The following is a 23,700-nucleotide window of genomic DNA, read 5'->3' as shown; positions in this document are numbered from 1 at the left end:
AAGAAGTTCAGATGCGCTTCAAATAAGATTTAATTACTTTCACAGCAGAATAAAGGTATTAAAATATGTTCAAGGATTATTAAGAAATGAACATTTAACCAGGTACCAGTTTTAGCTACAAATCATGAATTTCATGAAAAAGGCAGAAAAGCAAAAATCTCTCTCATAAATAATATAATGCCATTCTAAACTTCTATAATATACTAGATTTACAGCAAATCAAAGCTTGTTCTGGAAGACTTGCTTAGATCTATAGTCACTAGAGGTCACTATTACAGTTTTGAATCTTTCAGGTCTGCTGCCTATTAATTTTTTCTTCTGTATGATTTAAATATTAAAACTTCTCTCTATTTAAATAATTAATGTTTGAATAATGGTACTTGAAAAAAAATTGTATATATATATGTGTATATATATATGCACAAGGGTATTCTTCAGAAAAATAAGTCTAGGAAATCTTAGTCAAAAGTTCTGTTTAGGAGATAATTTTAAAATACTTAATTTACTGCAGTTCGACCAGAAAATTTAATAGTGACAGGTTTATTCTAATAACCCCAGCAATAAGGATATTGACATGAGCTGCCCTCATAAGCAGCAAAAACTACCTTGATATTATACAGCACGCTCATTCAAGCCATAACCCACCTGAAAATAAATACATAAAACCAGACAGTCGCTAGTTCTTGAGATACTTAGGTACTAACTCATCAGAAGTCCTTAACAAAAACAGAATGAGGAAAGATGATAGATACTCAGAAAAAAATGTATATTGAAAACTAATGGTGAAAAATATTTTTTTTTAGATGCTGTCTGGACCTTTCCTAATATCTATCATCACTTTGACCTGCATTACAGTAATTAGCATGTGGGATGTGCTGCAGAGCAGTCACAGTTGCTGCCTCCACACCAGATTTCTGGCAAAGTTGCCTCTTTGTTCTATTTCCATTTCCACTAGAACATTTGTTTTGGTGAGGACTAAGTGAAAAAAATAATAAAATAAAATAAAAAAATCCACCTTTTAAAATATTTTCATTTTAGAAATGGAAACACAAGAAGACAAGTTACTGGGTCTGATCAAAATCTCAGGTACATCCAAGTATCTCTCACTGTCTCTCACCCAGGTGACCTGATAGTTGAAGGCATCAACCTACCATCACAGTGGTCATAAACACCAGGCAGGGGTAGCTGAGAGCAGATGTGGCACCACAGGTCAAGAATGAACCACATGAGCACCAGCACACCAGAAAAACACACACAAACCAAGGGAAGTCAAATGTGGAAGTGTGAGGATAAGAGCACATCTATATAGAGTATTGAAGTGACAGGTGAGCCAAGACTGGGGTCAGGATAAAGGTCAAACTTTCTGTTTACAAAGAACATCTTGAGAATCCATGTGGGCTTGAGGCTGGAGTTAGGATTCAGAGTTCAAAGAACAGAAACAAAATTTCAGAAGTGATTATGATCATTGAGCAAATTCCCTGCCTGAGAAGGCAGACCATTGGCAGTTTAAGTATAAACCAGGTCTGAGCTGCAAGTTCCCTAATTACTGTCAGCTGCTGTGTTGGAAGCCAAAGATGTCACAGGAGCAGATTTTGAGTGCTGAAGAAAAAGATGCAGGTGTTCTCTAAAAATGTACAGTTCTGTGAGACAATTTACAGAAGAAAGAGATCTCTTTCACCTCCAAAGCCATCCTGGTTGGGCTGTATCCAATGTTTTACCTTGTTTATTTACGATAAAAGACCTCTAGGAACAAGAAGATATTCATATGTTTTGGTGGTGGTTTTATTTGTTTGTTTGTTTTTTACTTCCTCCTATTTTCTGTACTTGTAATGAACCATTATCCAGCTATTGACAACATTTGTCAGATTCCTGACTTTCCGCACTAAATTCATCTTAATTTTCCTACCAGGAAAAGCAAACAACCTCAAAAAGAAAAGCAACACAAAGCCCACAACTAACATCACAGGCACTCCAGGTTCCCAGTATTACTTTGTGGGTCTGTCATGCCTTTCATGAAACAGTGTCAGGAAACTGTACACTTAATTATGAATCACAGCCAATGCACGAGTTCTAAACCTGTTGTATTTATTCAGTATATGACTTAATGACATGCCACAGGCTGAACCCAGACATCTTAGTATCCTGTTCCAAGTTTCCACACTCTGTCAGTCCCTTCCTCCCAAAGTGCTATATTTCTTTCTCCTTTTTTTGCCCATTTAAACTTAGGATAAGAATATAAGATTATTGAAATTACAACTGTTTATGTTGCTGGAAAATTAAATCCTGCCCAATTTTTGTTACGGCTCTAAACAACAAAGCGTGAACTTTATGAACAAGTCCTTTTACACGAGACCAAAGGAAAAGATTCAGCCAGATGCACTTGGTTTGCATAACAACTGTTTTATGTGCTTATGCTCTCAAACAACAAATACTTAAAAATCATAAATCTAAGAATTAATTCCATTTTCACAATAGTGGAAAATGAATCTCTTCTTACAAAGGACGAGAAGAGCCACAGAGCCTGAATGCACACAGCTAAAAGAGACGAATGGATGTCTCACCCATTCATAAATTCTTTGTGCGGCAAATCCAGTGAAGAAGAAAATTTAGAGAAGGAACATATTCACAGATGAAGAGCAAAGAGACAAAACATACAAGGAAACTAAAAATATTCTGTCACAAAACACTCCTGATTGCAGAAAAAGTAATCCCATAATCGGAGATTTGCAATCCTCATGGCTGGCATAAAAACATTACATTTCTATTGAAGACCAGAGTTCATAGCAAAGCTTTCTGTGTATACAAATCTAATTGTATATGCATTCAGCAAATGTTAATGGAATTCTAAGAAGAATTAAAGCCAGACAGTGTGGTGAGTATAAAGGTCAATCAGAGTTACATTAAAACATTCTGTTCCAGCTTTTATCCATTCAGCATCCAGGAGAGATCATTATGACTTGGAATGAAAAGAAAGAGAAGGTGTGGGGGGCAATCATTTCTTCTTACCAGAAGAGCGGGTGGCAAGAAAAAATCTGCTAAATGGCTTTATTTGCAGAAAAATGAAAGTAAGAGAACAGCTGTGCTAAAATACAGTTTGTCTTTGTTATTAAACAAAGCATAATCACTATACATGACGGGTGTAGAGAGCAAATAACCAAAGTAAGGCCTTGTGCAAGCCTATGCTCATTTCCAAACCATTTTCCCATTTCACGTCTGTTCATTTAAGGCTTCTGTTCCCAACAGAACTATCATTCCTCTCACAGTAAATAGATTTTTCACTTCAATAAATCCAAGGGTTGACACTACTTCAACACTGATTTTACCCTGTAGTAACATTTTTGGCTTCTGGTTAACCCTTGCTACATAAGATAAAAAAAAAAAAAGTTAATTTTTTTATCTCATTTTTCTTGTTCTTGAGTTTGAATAACATTACCTTGCTTCATATATATATATATATATATATATATATATTATTTAATTACAGGATTGAAATTATGGTGACAGTAGTTGCAGAAAGACACATCAAGGTCAATAGTCAATTTGATCTGGAGAAGCTTTCTTCTTTTGTGCCATGTCAGATAAAAAAAGAATATCCGTGGTTACAGCTATTAATATTTATCTCCAAAAGGAGAGAAAAATGCTAGACAACAGAAGACAACATTGATTTCAGGTGTACAGGGCATTGTGCAGCATTAAAAAAATGGGACCTTATGATGGGAGTGAGAACAGTTTTCTACTGTACTTAAAGCCCACAAAATTGAGAAAGGATGACTAAGTTGTTTGGTCTGATGCAGAACTTCCAATATTTGCTGTTAAAAAGGCTTCTTTCAATTTTCTGTCTCCAAAGCACTGTGAAACCTTCTGGAGGAGGTGCTGCAAGGGCACGATATGGGAACATCAGATGGTCATTGCTCAACCCATTCGCATCACAGGTTTTCCTCCCTAGTGTGGTCTGAAGCTTGCTTCAAGTGAAAGAGTAAATTTGCTTTCTCACATTAACTTGTGTTAAAGTGCAAGTTCAGACCCACAGTCACAGGCACACAGCATAGATGAGTCTGAATGACTATGGATCACAGATGACTATACACGACAGGGGATGAAAGCATGAAAGAAAGCAAAACTACAGAATGGGTTCACCTTCATGTGCTTGGCTTCTAGTTCAGGGCAGACTCTTTCACTGGGAGTAGAAGGGTCCATGCCCCCCCCCCCCCCCCAACTTTGCTGAGGGTCATCTCAGTAAAGTCCTACCCCTAGAAACTCTCATCTTGCTCTAAGTGACAGTAATATCAGGCACATGACAGCACAAAAGGCCAGTATACTGTACCTGCCTGCTGAGATTCCCAGCAATGTTTGAGCTGCCACCAGGGTTAGGTCTTCTGGAGGGAAGATTTTACACACATTTTACACATAAAATCTGACAAAGGCTGTCATATCATAATATCAATAGCTCTAGAAGAGCAGTAGAACTGAAGACTGGCACAAGATCTTATAAACATCCTGAATCTGAAGTTGTTGACCTTGAGTATTAGTCAGTACTATACAGCAGCTGAGGACTGAAAAATAGACACAAAACTTTTTTTTTTTTTCTTCCACAAAAGACAAAATGTAAATTCTGCTCATTGAGTGATTTCTTTGTATGAAACCTCTCTGTTACAGAATGTTTTTCCCCTGGAGGGGTGTTGCTAGAGAACTGCACTGGACATATGGCACCAGACATTTGAAAGGTACACCTGCCTTATTGCCTTCTTACCAACATCTACTTATACCAAGAACAGGATACACAGTCTTTGAAAATTGTCCTTTTCGTACGTAGATCTTAGCAATAGTAATGAACACATAGGATATATAAGTGTCTATGTCAACAAATAAGCAATGAGCACAAGAATATGTGTACTAACGGTACACGTACGGTGGTTATTTATACATCCTCTAACATAAACTTCTATTAGTGCCAAGTGTGTTTTAGGGTGGTAGTTACAATACCATCGCTGATGCTACCTCTTTCCTTGGCAGGACTGCAGAATAGACAGTTCTAGTTTAAGCAACACACAGATCAGCAATTAAGAGCATTATCCCAACAACTTCTGCTTCTGTAGGAGCTGCATCATCTGCTGGATTTTGTGCATTGACTCAGCTTCTGTGACTACCGAGCAGAAATGACACATTTTAGATGTACACATGCAGTACATATATCACAAGCTCAGATGGCAAAAGTAGACAGCCAAGGCAAAAATGGCTTGTTGTATTTACAAATATATATCAGGCCTAGAATATAAATAAATCATTCACAGCAGATACCTGCCTTGCTCCTTCCACCCCAAAATCTCATTCTGCATCAATAAAAGCCTCATTCTCAGTAAGAATTGATTCTTCCTCCAAGAACTGATTCCAATAAGAGAGATTAAGCTGAAGGAAAATTCTCTGCATAGTCACCTCAGCGTCTCTCCAGTGACTACTGAAATAGAAGACTAACAATGCATTTCAACCTTTCTGGGAAAAATCAAATCTCACCTGAACATGGAGAAATACTTGTAGAACTAGGAGTAACAGGGCCAACTCATGTCTCCTGACATAACAGTATATTAAGTTAGGGCAGAATAGAAATGAGTTGGAAATGATAAAGGAAACAGTGGGAAAGGAGACAAGAGCAGCAGAAAAGAAACACCATCAGGAAACAAACTAGAAGTTGGTGACAGACAGGAGATTTGTTTCTGTTGTTGCAATGAGGAATGACAGGATGGTGGGAGGTGAAGGGGTGATGTGGTCTGTGAGAAGACCGAACGCTGCTAACGCTGGCTGCTCTCCAGGAACGTAGCCATAGGGAGTGTCACCAGTCCCAACAACCCTAATGCTGAGAAGAGCTAAAAATAAAATAAAATCAAGCTTCAAGGACACTATTTTATATGCTTTATAGTAAAAAGATAGGGAATCACAAAAAATAATAGGCATTGGGTAGTCTAATAGATTTAACAACACACAGCAGTGCCATATGTAAATTATGAGAAGATGAGCTTTTCCATTTAAGAATGATTTTTAGTTGTTGAGGTATAATGGAAACTGCTCTAGTACAAACAATGGGGAAAACAGAGCATTTCTTTTCTCTCTCATCTTTGTAATTGAAATCTCAAACTTTAAGCTGCCAGTTTATTAATTAATTAGTCTAGCTTGCACTTTTAGCTAGTCCATTTATACTGTCATTTCTTGTTCATGTTTTGCACTTTGTGCTACTTGGAAATTTACAGCAAATCTGGGCTCATGGGCACCAAATATTGCTGCTAGTCTTTTAAAATTAAGATTTGAGTAGCTGTCAAAATCAGGGGCCAGATGTCAAATCAGGGACCAGGAAGTTTTTATTAATGAGTCAGAAAAGATCAAGGATTCTTTTCTTATGGCTTGGGAGAGTAAATGGATATTTATTTAATCAGCTCCTCTGACCACAACATACTCTTTCTTAGCTTTTCAGAAGGCTTTCCTACTTTAAAGGGCAAGGAAAGAAGTGACCTCCAAAGTTTTAAAAGATTGATGCATATATTCAATTCTCCAACTACTTCCTAACTTATTTTTTAATACTAAGCATAAAATGTTTCTAAAGTTTTTTTACTCCTAACGTATTACATTAGGAAAACAATGTATGAACTATATAGATCACTGTTAAACAAGAATCAAAATCTTCAATCTTTATTTCAATACTTCTATTTCAATGGACCTTCATTAAATTCTGAACTCAACAATTCATTTTCTTTCATGGAATTCTTAAATAATCATCTCATTTGTTATAAATAGCTTAGGTATACCTGAAAAATATCAGCATTCATTTCTAAAACCTGTCTTAGTTTGGATAAGATTTGGCTTGTATGGCTCTCAAAGACTATCTGTAAATTTCTCAGATCAAAGTTTTTCACAATGATAAATGCTCTTACTACATGCATCATCCATTTTAAGGAGTGCTGAGCTCTTTCTAAGGAGAAAGATGTGTTTTGACTTGAAGTCACAAAAATAGTGAACAGAAAGCCACTTGTCACATTGGCAAAGTCTTGGCTAATATTTGTTTAAATTAAATTAACTGTAATGACTTTCGTCTATCATACTTAAGCTGGCACTGTACAGGTACCTACAAATATTTTTCTTTTTGTTTTCATGAGAGCTAGAGAAAATTAATCCTAATTATTTTAAATGGGACTGTGCTGACTGTTTAATATGCTAGTACTTCAGCAAAACACCTACTCAACATATTGCACATTAAAAAAGTTACCACTCTTTATAGGGCCAGTACTGTAGCATTTGGAGAGAAAGACAGATAACTGTGCAGGGGTACAAACCATCAAACTTCTCTGCATTTAGAAGGTGTAGAAAATGGATCAAGGGAGTGGGTGTACCTGATGGGTAACATTAACTTTATTAGTTTGGGCAATTTTCTATATTTTATGGAAAATGCCACCAGTCATCAATTTACAACATACAGAAAATGATAGAAAAATCTGATTGACACCAAATCTATAGTATAGTTAATATACTTATGATAATGAGCTTGTTTAGAAAATATTTAATTACATTACAATATGATGCACACACCTCTTTTCAAAATGAGTTCTCTTCAGTCTGCTAACAGACTCCAATAATAATCAGACTCCCAATAATAATTATTATACATTTTTTGTATAACCTTTTAAGGTTCTCAAATAGCAATAGTACTTGGGTAGCCAGATGACTTCCTTAAACTGTGACATTCTACCATTGCCTTCTAGATGTAACATGATTGATACTCACTGGGAAGCAATGAACATACTCTGAGTGGGAAATACAAAATCACAAGTATGCCTACATGAAGGGTGGCCTTTACAGTGCTACCATGACACTTTCTAGGGTTGCTGTGATTTTAATAGGAAGCACAACTTACATATACAGAGATAATAAAAACGCATGTTGGCTCACAGGCTTTTTAAAATCATATTAATGATGGTACATACTACTGAGAAACTGCTCATAAATTTGTCCTACTGCTTACCTGATGTTGCTTCCCAGTACATGCTTGAGAATTATAACTATCATGTTCATAACCTGCTTTCATCATTTTAAAAAGTTGATTTGATTTGCTTTATGGTTTGCAACTGCCATTGATGAGATAGTTAGACTGGCTCTTAATTGACTGTGCTGTTTTTCTTTCTACTTAAGGTGATTTGAATTCTTTTTTTCCTGATTAAAACAGATGATGAAAATAAAAGAAACCCACAAATTTATGCATGTGTAGATCTTGTATTGTATGACTTGCCTGAAAGACATTCTTATTGATGTCATTACATGTGCTGCAACATCCATACTCCTTTTCTTCAACTCTAATATACAATTGCCTTTTTATAAATCTGTGATTTGCTCTTAATAACACCAGTAACTATGGCATCTTTCCACTAGCTTTTTCATATACTTTCCACAGTGGCTGGGATAGAAATCACGTGCAAAATAATAATGTTGTATGGGAAGAGAAACACAGCCAGATGTATTGCTTTCAGGCTCAATGATGTTTTCTTGCTGATAGGTTCTATTGCCTGACAACGGGCAGTTTAAAACAACCATTCTTGTTTTGAATTGCAACTGCACTGTCCTGAGTACAGTTGCTTACTGCAGAAAGAAACCAAATTGACAGAAGTTTGCTTAAATTAATGCTTATGAAGTGGTATAAAAAAAGGAAGTGGTTATTTTTTCTCTGATTTAGAAAAGATCTTGAACTTGTAAATATGAAACAGAACATAGCTTCCTCTGAAATTAATAAAAAATGAGCACATTTCTCCATCTACTGCAGCAAAGATTATTTAACTGAAATGGACCTTCTCTGACAATAAAAACACACCAAGAAGAATAAAATCTGTTCTGTTCTTGCAGCTGGTGGTGTTGGGATAACTCTAATGAGTTATTTAAAAGCATGTTGGAACTTGAGAAAGCTGCAGAAATACTTTGTATTTCCATATGAATATGGCACATCTATATGAGCCTGTTCTTCTTGTAATTTGTCTAATATTGATCAGACTTTTCGTGACAAAACACCCCTAATGGTAGAAGAAAAACTACTTGCTTAAGAACTTTTGCTGTCCTTTTATGAAACGTTACTGCATTTAATGTCTAATAATTATTTTTGTGTTAAGGAATTTTTACTAAGAATTCCATATGTGTTTTTACAGAGAGAGGGAGAGAAATCGAAAGTAGTCCAAAAATAAAAGCACACTACTATGAAATGTGACAAACCACAGATATGAAATAAATATATTAAGATCATTGGATTAAAAACAATAAGTGAAGCCCTAAATATTATAGCTGGCCTTGCATTACTTTGCACTTTATCTCTTTGGGGAGCTATCACTGAAATCAAAACATCTTTTACTATTTTCTATACCTCAAGGAATTCAAAGCTGGAAATTTATGTCTTGAGACTGACACAAAAAAATCAGTTCTTCCATAAAAGGAGCTGCCTTTTACTACTTCACATCAAATTATCACAGAGTAATTCTAACTATGAAATAAAATATATTTTGAAATGTCTTTTCTGAGCAGAGGAGCAATAAACACACAACACTGATGTAGCATATACGATCATGGACATACCTGCTCTGACAACAGATTATTGTGGATCTAATAACAATGTGACATGAAAGCCTCTGCAAAAACAAGAGCAACCCCATGCCCATCCAATCCTTTGATTTTTTTCCAACATCTGGAGTGTTAGAACAATGTTTTACATGACACAAAACAGGACCGACACCACCAACTGCTTTAATATCACCCATCAAAAAATAGCTATTAGACTGACCTATTAAAACCAGCTGACCAAGCAGAATTCACAGTCAGATTATCAGCTTTGCTATAGAAAACAGATTTCGCAAACACATGCAATTCCATCACTTAAAGTTTCTTACAATTCTTCCTATTATTTTATGTTGACATTTGTCATATAAATCACAGGCTGGGGAAAAGGTGTCAGAAGCTGGTATCTTGTTTCCACTGTGTTCTCAAAGTTTGTATTTCCATTTTATTATGTAGCCTGGAAAATATGAATCTTGGATCTTATATATGTGAAAATTATAAATCTCACAGGAGTTGAAAAGTAATTTTTTTTTCCTAGTATATGAATACCAGACGCAGAATACATTAAATAAATGTAAAGAGAGAGAGTAATCAATTTCTAACATTTCAAATGATTGCTATTTTTAAGCTTGGAACAGCAAAACACAGTGCCCATATAAATGTAACATTCAAGATAGCAAGAGATATTAAACTTGTAAGAAACATTGCTCTAAAGCCTTCCCAGGTCCTTAATAAAAACATTCATCTGATCTCCAAAATGTTAAGATATTGCATACAAAGTTCATTGATAAAAAGACTTTGCTAACTTTTCCTCTTTTTCACTCTATCATTTATCACTTCAGTTCTACCAACAGAAAAAGCATTGCTGTCCAATGTCTTTATCACAATTAGAATTATTGAAAAATCAGGTCTCATGCTGCTCATGTTTTCTTTATGCCATTTTATAACCATCTGCTATTTGTACTGTTTTGTGCTATATTTTCCTCTGTTAATTAGAAACAGTGATGGTTAGGTTGTTGTTAATTAGAAACAGTGACAGTAAGGTGGTATCTTTCTTGTATCTCTGGAATGTCTTCCAGACTTTAGCGATGCATTTCTCTTTTTTCTAAACTCTCCAGGACACATTAAATATTATTCTTTCACCTATCATTGCAAACCTCAAGAGGAATCATTTGGTATTAAAATCAGATAGTAAAAAGAAGGTCTGTTTTCTTCATCCATTTGGTAAATTAATTGTGTAAAAAATGTATTTTAGAGATCTTTAAAAATAGGTAGTACCAAGCTTGCTGTAGCATAGAAAACTGCTGAGTTTTCATGACTTGTCCCAGTCTGCTAGATGCAAAGGGATAAATTCAGTGTGTGTGTGTGTGTCTTTTTTTTTTTTGTGTGTGTGTGTGGTTTTTGTATTTGTTTGTTTTTAAAAAACATTTTGTCTGTATTCTATCTTACATATTCATGCTGAGCTTTCTCTCAATTGCAGTCAATTAAACTTATATTGTCATTAAACCTACTACTCTCTCTCTTTTAAAGGTTGTTCTCACTGTGGTAAAAGGTCAATTTATAAGCACCTCAATTTAAGTCAGCTCTGGCTGACTCAGTTTCCCATCACAAACAACTTGTTCCAAATTCAACGTTACACAATGCAATCATAGTTAAATCAATAGGTTATTATGGATTTCATCAGTAATGAGTAATGTTTTGGCTCTGATTTTACCATGCTGCCATTTGAAGGTTTATTTAGATCAGATTCTGAAAGTATTTACAAATTCCAGAGATTTAATGATAACAGACCTACTATTAGAGTTGCTGAATGTGGCCACAATAAATTATAGTTTCAGAAATCATAAAACATTCCTGTCTTGCAGGATTTAATCTACTGAATCAGTGAATCATAGGAGAATTCAGGAGGACAGAAGGAGGTACAGGGCTGAAGGGAGCACACTGGAGATGTCCCCAAGATAGTGGGAAAATCTGAAAACTAACCCAGTATTTCACAGAACAGTGTGTTTTTTCTTACTTGCTAGGGGAGTTAGAATTAATATACAATTACTCTTGTTATTTCTCAGCAGAACAGTATTCTGCAACTGTAATACCTTGTTTGTGTGTGTGACCTGATCTTTGCACAGATAACTTAAGCATCTGCACTGCAATCCCCCATGCTTCCAGATCTGGTGCCAGTACCAAGATACGGACGCAATTTCTGCTGCTTCTTGTTGTCTTCCCTATTTTTTCAATCTAAACTTTTTTTTTGTCTTGAACTTCTATTTTATCCTCCACAAAGCTCAAAAGTAAATGGAGGAAAAGTTTAAAATAATTCCATTTAAAAACTGACAAGTTCATGTCTTCCCCTGCAATTTGTGTCACTGATTTTTTCAATTCACAAGTCAGTGATAAAGCACAGAGTGATTTGAGCTATTGAAGCTCTGGCCTAGTGCTGTAACAGCTGGCTCATTCTTCTTCTGCAAGGCAGTACCATAATTGGTAATTATAAAGTTAAGAACTAGATTTTCACATTGATTTTGTTTTCTTAGGATAGATCAGATCTTCTATGTATTTTTAATTCCAACACTATTCCATATAGTTCTGCCTTATTAAGGAATAGATGTTCAGTCCAAAATTACATTCATTTAATTTCCATTGATTGCAACCCTTATTTGTCTAACAGACAGGTCAGAGAGGCTCTGTTCATTTTACTAGGGACTGTTTAGAGGGACAAATGACAATTCAACTGAGTTTCTTCCTTGACTGCTGATTGCCAACTGCAGGTTCTACAGATTTTTTTCCCTGCAGTATGTAATAGGAAGTGCACATAAACAATCATCTTTGAGTAGCCTGAGAAATTTTGCCATCTGGCAAATAACTCACCCACTACCATTCTCAGTTGGATTTCACTACATAAAGATACAGAATTCCAAAACCAATAACTCATCCCTTAGAATTAACTATCCCCAGGAAAACTGCTTTAAATTATTTCTCCCATGAGTAAATTACAAACATTTTGCACAGAAATCAATATCTGATTATGTGTGTACACACTCATTCATCTTAGGATGTCTCTGAAAATAAATGGAGATGCTATTTGGGCAAGAGAAAGATGTCACCAGGTTTCCTGCAACAACATTAAGAAAGCCTCAGTGATTCACATGGCATCTGGCATAGTGTTACTGAGCTGCCCGTCAGAACCTAGGGTGACTTGATGAGCTGAATGGCACTGGGGCAAAAAGGAGTGAACTATCTCAGGTTAGGGTTACTGACCACAGCATGACCACAACAGCCACTGGTGGCAGGGGAACAGCATGGACCTGGTTTATGAGAAATCTGAACTGATGGGATAAATTAGAAAAAAAGAATTATGCTAAGCAAAACAAGTCAATGTTTTTACAGTTCTGCATATATTATGTTAAATAGATAACAATAGTTTTGTAACATTAAGACATACTTTTTGCTTAAAACAATGCTTTTGCCTAGTTGAAAAAGATCTAGCCAGTAAAGCAATGAAAACCAAGAGACAAGTGTGTCAGTGACATTGCTATTTCTAACCTAGACTGATTTGTTTTGATGGAAAACTGTTTACCCTGGCTGGATAATGTTCTTTATGGCTATATTCGAAGTAAAGCTGCTAATTTAAAGTGACGTAACATTAAGGTCTAATTCAAAATGGTGCCATTAAAGAGCAGAGTTGGACGTTCTAAAAAAAGATTGTTTGACAGAGGTTTACTGATGAGTGACCCTACCTCAGCTCATTTAGGAATGAAAATTGATCTAGTTTAAAAAGTAAATTGGCTTTCATGGCTCTGTATGATACAAACAAAAGAAACTGTGTGGTTAACACACAGTGTATTGTGTATACCAGTCTAACCATCAAAGAAGGCATATTTGGAAATGCTTTTTTTTTTTTTTTTTTAAAAATGTATTTAATTCACCTTGTTGGATGTCACCTCGTGCATTTTCAACCTTTTTTAGTCTATTTTCCTCCCTTTTGGCTGACTGCAATTGTTGAATTTTCTGCCAAGAGAAAATAGTGTTTACTAAAGAATCTGTCATTTCTCTTCGTAATTTCTAATTTATTACCTCTTTCTTTAAACAGTTTAAAGCTAATTAAGTATTTATATTATTATCTATATACATGATTTGCATATGATTTTAAAACACGTGAAAATTAATGAATTACTTTTAACAGAGATTTCTAACATAGCACCAAAAAATTTCTAGAATAATTCATGAAGGTTGTTGTAAGCTGGAAGTGAATTTTGAACAGCAGATCATGTCTGACAATGTCCTAAAGATAGAATAGATCTTAGACCTAAATTCTATCTTCATCAGTGAATCTACAAGCTCCTGGAATTTCAAGTGTTTTATCTTTGTGGGTACCTTTAATTCCTCGTATAGGTCAACCCAGATATTTTCAGTTCAAACTATGAGGTTTTGAAAAACTAGATCCAAGCATGGCGGCTTGAATTCTTCTCTACCAACAACACATTTTCAGATTTTGGAACAGTGAACGAGACAGTGTAGCAAACTGACCTTATGAACAATAACAAATTACACATTAGCCGTTCTCAGCTAGTCACACACTTATTTCATTTGTCCATAATCCTGCTACATTTCCTGACTCTAGACTGTCAAAGATATTTGTGCTTTAGCAAGTACAAAATCTTCCTTTTCTATACTTTTCCCACCTTATGTAATTAATGAAAAATTATTGAAATATAACAGAAAAAAATAAATCAGATCCAACTAGAAATATACAAAATTGCAGATTAGCTCTGATTAAAGAGCAGCATGACACATGGATTACAAAAGACTTAGTCACACAGTAATATGAAAGTACCTGATGTGAAATTGAATAAATCATCAACTGCCAAGTCTTTGTGAATGAAAGCTTTATGAGATGGGACTCATGGTGTTTCCTATCTGTGTCTTGACCCACTGTGAAAGGAATGATCAATCCATCCTCACAGCCCTGAGTGCTATCACACACAAGACAGAAAACACCATAAACTGGAGGTAAAGATCTATATCCAGACATAGTGCTATGAGAATAGTATTAGCTGTGCAATCAATAGAACATTTAACTACTCTCTATTCCCAGTTGCACTGCCTTTTAAAAATATTTATTTATTTAGATTTATCAAGATTTTCAACAATTTTGAGGACTGTCTTACGGACATCATGCAAGTATCTTGTAACATCCTGAGGAAACTTCATGATTCTTTGAAGAACAGTGTATTGGAAATGAAAAATAAGATCAAGAGTATAAACAAATAAATATAGGCGTGTAATAGATTATCCAATAACTATCAGAATGGCTGTTTTATTCTTAACGTTTTAGAGACTAGATGCACTTACCTTCAAGAATATTTTTCAGATGGATTCTCTGATGAATCAGGCACAATTACAATCTTTCTTGTAGAGTTCAAAAAGTTTCTGATACCTACCTTTTAAGTCTCCTTCACAGTCACATATAATAAAACTTCAGCTTTCAGTATCAATTGTCTTTTTTTTTTTTTTGTTCTTTCCACTGGCATCTATCAAAATTTTTATGAGATCTATGTTTTCTGTGCCAAACTACTGCCATTTGATGAACTACAAAACACAATAAAGCGTGAACGGGCTATTTGAGTATCTTGCATATTCAGAATATATAGCATCATATGAATATTTCAAATACTAATTTAAGAGACTTGCTTTTAAAAAGATGAAATAAAAATCTACAAAATGCTCATCTGTGTGTTTCTATATGTATTTTCTTCTGTGCATCACTTAGATTATGTGAATTGACAACTAGTTTGTGGTTTATCTTCTCCAGACTTGATATTTTCCCCCAAAATATCATTATTCAAAATAATTACAGTCCTCTGGTAAGCTGCCCTCCACACATCTTTTAGGTATATCAGAGAGAAACATTCTTTAGTTCTTTTCTCCAAAACTCAATATTTCCAATAAAAGAACAATTCTATTCAATTTTGAGAATACTTAACTCAAACAATATGTGCAATATCCAAATTCCCTTCATGTGCAATATTCAAATTGCTTCAGAAAACAAACACATAAATATAGCATGTAAAAGAGAAACAAACAAACAAACAAACAACAACAAAATACAAAGCATCGACCTAATAGATGACTGAAAAGAAACAAGTTGGATTGACACAAAAATGTTGATTCGTTTCAAGTTCATACAAGTGACAGTAGCCATTAAGAACAGCAAGAGAAAAAGGCAGAAAGAAAACAAGCATAAATGCAATTATGATAATCGACAGTGAGGAAGGAGTGAAATATATCCCATGTTCACAGATCTTAGTCATTGCCATCTAAAATGCCATGGATAATACAACAAACTATATATATATTTTCAGATTTTAAGAGCTAGATATTCATGGCAGAAAATGCACTGTCAATGATCATTATACCATCATAATTTTGATAGATCTTTTTACTACTAAGAACAAGAGCTATAAGATAAATATACCAAAACATTAACCTGTGGAAAGAAATTATGAAGTTGTCCAGAGATAACCACAGCAAAGAAAGCTCTTACAGCCTGTGTTGTAACAGTGGAATTCAGCATAAGAGAAGGACCATATGTCCAAACTATTAATTTGTGCTTCTTTTAGAGCACTTGTTATGCATTAAGTAGTTTAGTTTTTCATATTCCTGCATTGTTGGGAAATAAATGCTACATAGAAACCACATCTCTGACCTTCCTCCATATATTTCTTATATCCTCATAATAAATAAGTGGTTATTGCCTTCCTTTAACCTATTTAACAAATACCTAGAATCCTAGAACAGCAATATCTTTTAAAGGAAGCTGCCAGAAAATTGTCTTTGGGTCTTTGAACATGGCTGAGAAGCAGCTGCAATGCCATTACCGTTTGCCTCTGAGGAGGTGTTTCTAGGAGGCAGGATATTTCCTCTTCCAAGTCAAACAACAGTGTGATTATTATATATCATGTGGGTGGTCATCAAGTATTTGGAAAGCAAATATAGCTGAACAATGTCTCTGAAGGGGCTCTGGAGCCACGTTCCTTCCAAAATATACCACCCTGTCAGTGTGGAACTGAATTGGACTTCAAACATTTCTAAAATATTCACATTCATGGATATCTTTGGAAGGTTCTCTATTCTTTGTCTAAAATACATTTTTTTTCCTATTTATCAGCAAATGAACAGACAAAACTAGCAGGTTAATAAGGCCTATTCTATTATGAATTGAGGATAAGACACATTTGAAATAGACAGTTTATTTTTTTCCCCTCCATTCCATTCAGCTGGAAAATGGATTCAGAACAGATTATTTTAAATGTACGTTTCTTTCATCACAGAAGTGGAATGAATATACTATTGTACAAAAACTGGACAATATGAAGGTTTTGCTTCAGTAAACATATAAAAACAAAAGTTTCTATTTATTTTTTTAATAACAGCATTTCTAAAGGAAGCATAGCAAGCAAGTGGCTTACAAGCTACTTGATACTTGTGAGCAAGGGGAATTTCATTTTTCAGTTTTGAGACCTATTTAACATCATAATTAGTGTTTATTAATATGTTATATAATTCTGAAGTCATTTGGGAAAAAATAATTGTGCAAATAAAGCATTTAATAGAACATCTGATATACAGAAAAAACATTTGAAAGTATGCTGTAAGAATCAGTCTTACAGCTTTTGTAAATTCAAAAAAATGGAAGCTCAAGAACTCATCAAACACAGGTTTTTTTTTTTTTTTAAATCTTTAAGGGGACTCAGTTGTGATACCCTCTATGAAGAACCCATCTAAAGAATTAAATCTAACTACTGCATTTTAAACAAAGACAGAAGTAAAATATCTCTGTCAAGCCATTTCTAGCTGTATCCAGAGAAAGCTATGAAAACATATGCCCCCATTTAAAGTGTCAAAAGATTTTAGAAATTGTTTAAATCATAACCAACATTCTTAACAAAATAAGCATCAGTGTGCTTCCCATACAGACTGCTGAGTAGTAGTAAAGTAAGTATAGACTCTTAGCCCAAACATTATTAATAAAATTATCACAAGTATTTTGAATATTGAATTTTCAGGACTTTCATTTTCTGTATTTTTTTTTCTTTTATGTCTGGCTATAGTCACAAGAGAATAAATATTCATATCATCTGGTAAGCAGTTTTATAAAATAATTATGTCTGTATATACTTACCTATATACACATCCCAGTGCACTTCCCAATGAAATTCTTAATAGGACAGAAACTATTATCAATGTTATAGTCTATCACACAGATTTTGAAGTTACTGCTTGAATGGCATACATTGGATAATATCTAAACCTTTATGATCAAACTAAAAAGTCCATAAAACTATGGCATACTTTTTTGCAAAATACATAATATTTTACACTGCCAGAAGCAGCATACATTAAGAATAGCATACAACAGACATTGGGAAATAATTTTACACCATCTTCACAATGGGAACTTCCCAAATACGTAGGGTTTGTTAAACCAATATTCAAAGAAAAAACCAGAAGATTAATTAAAGAAGAAGAAAGAAGATAAATTAAAACCACCGAGATTCAGAAAGTACAATTGGACTATCCCATGATATTTCCACATGAAAATGCATGAACCGAAGGTTATGAAGATGAAATTCAAGTTAACAAAGTGCAGTTCAATATAAAATTTTAAATGTAGTGCCCTATTTCAGCTTATGAAAAATTACATATTCATATACAATTTCAATTGTGATTATGCCATTGTAATACGTCATATAAAATGAAGTTTACAGCCTGACTGGTATACATAAGTTGCCCTAAAACGTCAATAAATTGTCCATTAGTACTTAATTAAAAATAACCAACGTAACTTCAACTATGGATTCAATGGATTCCTACTGAGAGATGAGGGCTGTTCTGAGAGTTAAAAATTTAATAAAACATACGTTCATCACTGTTACCTAAAAGATATGCCAATCACCCAAGAAAGCATTGTTAGGTATTTAATACCCAACTTTAATGGTATGATAGCATTCCTTTTTAAAGTTCCTTTCTAAACATGATAAGCCTGGAGATGCTAAATGTCAATCACAGTTCATCATGTGTAAAACCACCTCTCTGGTTTTATTTTTTCCCCAGTTGGTGTAGTGGTGACAAGAAACCATGATCAACACTTCATGAATCCCACAGAGCTAGGAATAGATGAGCTTGCAGCAAGTATAAATTGATAATCAACTCTCTCCAAATTCTCTAACTCATTCAGACCAGTGAACCCTTACAGTGTTAAATATCTTAAATTTCCATACTCGGTTTGTCCCTTGACAATCTTAGAGGAGTTTATTGCAAACAAGGGATGTGATTAACTAATGCTGCAAAGAATATTGAGATTATCAGCAACAACAATTCTTAGGAAACCAGTTAAATCGGTATTTAGAGTGCCACTTGATTTTCTAATTGTTTATCCTAATAGCAAAGACTGGACAATGTTATAGCATATGCAGTTAATTCTCAGTGGCATGCTTTTCTTATGCATCATTGCCTGCTTATTTAGCTGTTAGCAAGTAACAGAGAAAAAAAAAACAACATGGGAAAAAATATTATATCCCCAACAAAACAGAGAATCCTAAGCTAGGCTTTGCCTGGAGCCAGAGACTGAGTGCCTTGATTTAGTCTGTTTAAAAACAAATGAACAGGGTAAAAAAAAAAAATAAAAAAAAAATATATCCATGCATGTAGTTGAGTTAAGTGCATGTACTCGAGTTAAGTTCATAGTAATTTCTGGATTATTCAAGCTAAAAATACCTTAACATTAATTCTGAACATATTGAGTCTTCTGACAATGAAGTAATATTAAAAGATAACATGTCTGTAAACTTGCAGAGCAGAAAATTACAAAATATACTAGTTACAGATGTGTTGCATACTTATGTTATGACAATACTCATCTACTAAGACAAGTGAGTTGACTTTCAGAAAACTGTAATGAACATCTCTGCCAGTTAAGCACGACCTTTGAAAGAAGGCATGTGGCCTTTAATCTTCAAGACTGTATGTTGAAAGGTAATTAAAGAAAAAAGGAAGAAAAGGGTGTCACTAACATGACAGCTATTGAGGAAGATGTAAATAAACATTTGCAGCTGACAGTAGAAATATAAAGTTTAACATTTGAGGACTTCTTAATGATGAGAAGTAAAATGTCTCTCTGTGTATCCTCTAAGCTGCATCACTGTAATATCAGAAAAAGCTTTTAAAGTCAACTTAATAATTTGGAAAAATTTTGTTTATCCAGAAGGAAGCACAACAGCAGCATTCTTAATTCACTGGCCTTGGGATGTGAAAACACATGAATGACTCTGAAAAGGCCATGAATTAATTTTGAAGACATAAACAGAAAATGGATAGGCTGAAACTCAGGTGATAGGAATAATGGTATTCTTAGGAAGTTTGGCCCTCCAAGGGAAGAGCAATATCTTCTATTATAAGAGCTTTTCAATATCTTTTTAGATCAGCATTCCAGAATTTTCACCTTACTTACTGAATGCACAGCAACTTTAAGCACAACAACTGGCTGGTTGTGCTTGAAGTGGTAATTTTGTTCAAGAAAGTACTGGTAGTCTGCCTACTGGAAAGAAAGCAATTCTGTTTTCACAAAAGTCTAGGGAAATTTGCCATGCACAATATCAAAATAACTGGGTCTGTCTTCGTAAGAGATTCTGAAAAGCTTAATAAATCAAGGCATTTTGTTTCTTCCTTACTGTGGAATAGCCTGGACTTGAACTTACTGTCCTCCAGTCACAATGCAAGTCTCAGAATTTGATATTTTCATGCTGAACTATTGCTTTGACTTCAGTAATTTGTTTTAGAGTTTTACACTAACATAACTTTAGAATTCCTTTATTAATAGTCAAACTTTATAGAGGTATTTTCACTTTCACATTATCTGTCTAAATAGTATTTACAGATAGTATGGTTCATCAGAAGCATTGATTAATAATCTCATATCTTTACAAGCAAATGATAAGAGTTGACAGAAAAGAGCTGAATAAAATATGATTCACTGTATGTGAAGATATTCACAAAGAAATTCCAATATAAAACAAAAAGAGGAAACAGAGAAAATATAGTCACTGGACCTGGAGTGCTATACCAAAGAATAGATCAGAAGCTGCCCACCTGTATTCACTGTCACACGCAGCACCAAGAGACCAACAAAATGCCGCTGTAAAATACACAAAATAAATACAGGTGCAGGCTTTAATATATAGCTTTGATATGAGCCAAACAACTCCCTGATGTGCTTTGAGAGTTACAAACCTTTAGATGATCATTCACGAAGTGGTTGTGTCTATCATTTTATTCCATTTAATGTAGACATATGTATTATGCTTATTTTCCAGGGCAGTTCATTTCAAAACCTTAGGTTTTGAACCTTTATTTATGTTATAAATATAATCACATAGCACGATACTGCCAATTTTGTTACTCAGGTGAGAAAAAAGGCTATGAGACAGATAAGGATATCCAGCTAGCCTGCAAAATTCTGAAAGTCCACCAGGGAAACAGAATAGTGCTACAAATACATTTCTGGTATTCCAAAGTGAAATGTTTCGAAGTTCTAAGAAATACAAAGTGGCCACTTGTTTTTGGATCAAGTATTGCCTTACCAGCATTCAGCACAGCATGAGCACTGAAAACATGAAAAGGAAGGAAGAAAAAAAAGGAAGACCTAAAGGGAGAGAGGTGTGCGGGAGGCAGAGGAAGCAATAGTTCCTGTGAAGTGCTTGCCTCTTCTCTAAAATACAACCACTCCATGTACTCTAGTCATTAACTGTCAGTAATCATCTTCAGCAGCTGGACTAACTGCAGCATAATTTAACAAGATCATCTACAGATGTTTCACTGAAAGAGATTTAAATTTCCAAATACATAATCAGATTTTTCCACTTATGCAGATCATGATTTTTATTCCACGCTCCAGTCCAGAACAAGAAACATTTACAAAAGAAAATAATCTCTCTGTCAGTCTTATGAAGTCTCATTACCTGTCCCAGATATCTTTGGAAGGGAAACATCTGTCTGATTGGTGTCCAATATTCAATTTACCTTAAATAATCTTGTAAAGCTTATAAAAAGACTAGGCACACATTCTCCTCTCCAGAAGTTACCCACAAACTGTTCTAACTGGCTGAAGACATTTTCTGGATTCACTTCGCCAGTGACTCCTACTAGTAGCCTACTTAAAATAGTTTGGGGAGAAAGTTAATTAATGCACCCCTGAACTGCTAGAGCTTACTTGCCTAGATTTCAGGCAGAAGCCTGGAATAGAACAAGAACAGACTTAGACTCATCTTAGAATTCCTTTAAAGATGATTGCCTCATTTCAGTAAAAATTTTATTTTGGAGCAGAATCAAGGTGCAAGATAAGAACTGTATTTTGACCAGTAACTTTTTTGTTTGTTTGTTTCTTTAACAGACAAGAAACAAATTGTCCATTCTGATGTGGATTTAGTCCTTTTGTAGCTGTATTTTTAAGTTATCTGTAACAAGGAGCCAAATTTTAGGTTGATATTATTCAATCAGCATCACATAGCTTCTGTGAGAGATACTGAGCCTGAATTGCTGCCAGACTAGTTGTCATTGGTATAACCTGTACTGTAGCTTTGTAGTTCTAATCAGTATTCAACAACAACAAGACATTTCCTGCATTTTCTCTATAGATGGTCTGGTTGGAATTATAAAAAGTAAGCATTCACAGAAATCTGTATTCTTGTAAGCAAAAAGAACACATTTTTACACATGAAGCATTTTGTTAAGATATCAAAGGAAATTTACAAAACGGGTTGACCCATTTTCAGCAATATTTCTGAAGCCTCACCAAGATGATCAATGAAACCATACCCCATGTGTCTGCTTTAAAAAGCTTTAAAGATCTAGCACAGCACATGTCGAGATCTTATGACCACTATTTGGCCAAAACTTAAGAGTGAACAAGTGGTACTGGACAGAATGCAGCTTCACTTCGAGACTGACAGATGTTTCACTGTGTGAGAGAAGTAGTTTGGCAGAGGAGAACTCAGCCCACAGAGTACTGTTCCACAGACTACATTTTAAGAAGCGCTATTTCCAACAGCTCCAAGAAATCACTTGGAAAACAACAAAAAGCTACATTTGCTTATTTTCTTACACTTCCCACAAACTGTACACGTAAGAGTACTAAGGTAGAAAAAGCTTTTATATTGATTGTTTTTTCCTCTTTATATTTGACAGCTGGAGTGTTAAAACAGAATTCTGAGTAAATTAAAGCAATAACAAAATTACACAGGGCAGCTGTTTCAGCTATTTCCACAGAGCAATGCTCTTTAGAGGAGCTAATGAATCTAATGGAATCTAACAGACACTGCCAAAGCAGCAATAAGTGATTTAAAATGTAGGGGAAGGTCTTATATAAACAGCCTCACCAAGCACTAAATGAAGTAATGCAAAACTCTTGGGGCTTCTCACTTTTAGCAAAAAAAAATCAAATAGATCTCTGTTAATTTATTACAATGGTGCGCATAAGCTCTCTACAGTACAGGACCTGACAGACTTTCTATTATATCTTTCATTACTGAAGTTTTTGTAACTTACCTAATTACAAATTTGCTTGAGGCTGTAGCTTGCTTTCACTTACTGCCTACTTAATCCTCATTTCCCATACCACCCAAATTCTGAAATGATTTTTTTTTGTTTATTCTTTGTAAAGGAATGAGTATGAGAAATTCGTTCAGCTACTAAACTTCTGGGCTTTTCTGTTTTGCTTTAAAATGCTGCTTACAAACATTGACATGTGGGAAGTACTGCACTGTAAATCATTCAAATGTGACAAATTGGTTTTCTTTACTGGGGGAGGAAGTAATGATCCTCATCCAGCCAGCTTTCAATTTGCAATTTGGGGAATAGGCCTGTGGTATGCTCTAGTTTCCTTAAGGGGGCTGAATGTTTGTTTTATAGCTCACTGTTGAGTTATTTTCATTTCTTGCAGGGTCCATTGGGTGCAGGGACCCCACTGCCTAGGTTGATTTCTGGGGACCATACGCTTCAGCATCTTAGAAAAGTCCCTCGTAGTCCTAGCACTGATCAGTACCTGAACGGTACTAATTTTACAAGGAATTAGGT

At 34.7% G+C, this 23,700-nt stretch overlaps 1 long non-coding RNA gene across 1 annotated transcript in view; it reads right to left on the bottom strand.

Moving 5' to 3' along the window:
- Nucleotides 1-15,088: 15,088 nt before the first annotated feature.
- LOC121076710 overlaps nt 15,089-23,700 on the bottom strand; it is a 36,676-nt gene continuing 28,064 nt past the window's right edge. Inside the window, exon 4 of the long non-coding RNA XR_005823677.1 lies at nt 15,089-15,159. This is a non-coding gene — a long non-coding RNA (uncharacterized LOC121076710). The remainder of the gene's footprint in view (nt 15,160-23,700) is intronic.

This window comes from Cygnus olor, chromosome 12 (assembly GCF_009769625.2).
Source record: "Cygnus olor isolate bCygOlo1 chromosome 12, bCygOlo1.pri.v2, whole genome shotgun sequence".
Lineage (NCBI taxonomy): Eukaryota > Metazoa > Chordata > Aves > Anseriformes > Anatidae > Cygnus > Cygnus olor.
This window is presented reverse-complemented; position numbering and strand designations above follow the sequence as displayed.